The sequence below is a fragment of the Otolemur garnettii genome, unplaced genomic scaffold (genome assembly GCF_000181295.1).
Source record: "Otolemur garnettii isolate 467f Iridium unplaced genomic scaffold, OtoGar3 scaffold00008, whole genome shotgun sequence".
NCBI lineage: Eukaryota > Metazoa > Chordata > Mammalia > Primates > Galagidae > Otolemur > Otolemur garnettii.
This window is the reverse complement of record NW_003852403.1, coordinates 6,268,104-6,269,674: the sequence shown is the minus strand read 5'-3', so window position 1 is coordinate 6,269,674 and position 1,571 is coordinate 6,268,104. Positions and strand designations below refer to the sequence as shown.

The 1,571-nt window shown below is 60.6% G+C and overlaps 1 protein-coding gene across 1 annotated transcript in view; it reads left to right on the top strand.

Moving 5' to 3' along the window:
• Positions 1-850: 850 nt before the first annotated feature.
• ANXA11 (annexin A11) overlaps positions 851-1,571 on the top strand; it is a 54,301-nt gene continuing 53,580 nt past the window's right edge. The window contains exon 1 of the mRNA XM_023509603.1: positions 851-1,015. The gene's annotated coding sequence lies outside the window, so the exon portion shown is untranslated. The remainder of the gene's footprint in view (positions 1,016-1,571) is intronic.

Below are 1,571 nucleotides of genomic sequence, written 5' to 3'. Positions count from 1 at the left end.
ATTCGAACCCGCCACCCTAGGTGTATGTGGCTGGCGCCCTAGCCGCTTGAGCCACAGGCACCGAGCCGATGTCTGTAGTTTTTACCTACTGTCCCTTTTCCAGGATACTACTTTGCCTTTAGCTTTTATATCTCCGCAGGTTCCTCTTGGTTGTCACAATGTCTCAGATTGTCCTAGTTTTGAATGACCTGGACAGTTTTGAGGAGTACTGCTCTCTTATTCTGTAAAACGTCGCTCAATTGGTATTTGTCCGATGTTGTTCTCAGGATGACAAACCTGGAGTAAGGTGTTTTGGGAAGGAAGACCACAACCTGTACACTCTATCAATATGACTTATCCCTGTTAATGTTGACCCTGATCCCCTGGCGGGGTGGTTTTTCAGTCTTCTCTACTATAAATCTACTTCCCCCTGCCCTCCTTCCATAATGTGTGACCTTTATAATGCAGAAAGTTTTCCTTCCCTTAAGGATAGTCACCAACAAAGGGAGCAGGACTGGAGAGGGCTTAGGAAATGCCCTCCCTTCTAGGAGGACGAATGCGGCCCAGGGACGGACCCCGCACGAGTAGGGGTTTTTGGTGGCTGGAGGACATCTGAGCGCCCGTGACCTCCTCCACTGGTCCCAAACAGTCCCGCCCCGGCCCACTACCGCCCCCGATCAGGCGGAAGGCACGAGGCTTCCTCCTTCCAAGGGCAGAGGCGGTTCCCCTCTCGCCTGCAGGCCAAGCCCTCACCTGTGGGCGGAGCCGCATTCAGGCCCCGCCTCATCCCTGCTCCGCCCCGCCCTGGAGCCGGGCGGTGGCCGAGGCTGCCGAGTTTTCCGCCAAGTGGGCTCCACCTCCCACCCCGCCCTGACGGCTGCGGCGCCCGCGGGTCCCGAGTGCTCCGAGCGCCCGGACAGCGGGAACGGGAGCCAGGTCCAGGCTGAACTAAGGCGCTGCGCCCGGGACGCCCGCTGAGAGAGCAGCTTTTGCCCGTATTCGTGTCGCCCCTCGCGTCTCCCGCCCTCGTGGCCAGGTGAGAGAGGGTCCCAAGCGGTGGCAGTTCGCTGCGGCCCCCGCGGGTAAGGCCTGGGGCTGCCCTGCGCCCCCTCTTGGCCCAGGCCTGCAGCTTCCTGGTTGCGCGCAGCTGGGGCGGGCGAAGGAGGTGGCGGACTATGTCCTCTGTCCGCCGGGCTGCCCCACTCGGTCAGCGGCAGCGTTGGGGCTGTCCTCCCTGTGGTGTCGGAGTGCATTCTCTGGGTCTCTTGTGGCCGGGGAGGTCAGAGGTCAGGGGCTCAGTCCTAGCCGGGGTAGGGTCGGGGGCGCGGATCGCAGCCGGCGGGGGCCAGTGAACCTGCGACAAGAAGGTGACTGGCCCTTGTGAGGGATGGCCAGTGGCCATGGCGACTGTGAGCCAGCTGAGTTCTCCAGAGTGTGTGTGCCCTTCCGGGGAGGGCTTGTTCTGAGGATAGCAAGTAGCGAAGGCTCCCTTCACGAACTTTCTCCCGGAACTGGGAGGGCGAAAATTCTTGGGTGCTGTTACGGTTGCAGTTTAATTGTAAAGAATTCTCCAGTATTGGGGAAAGGGGGGG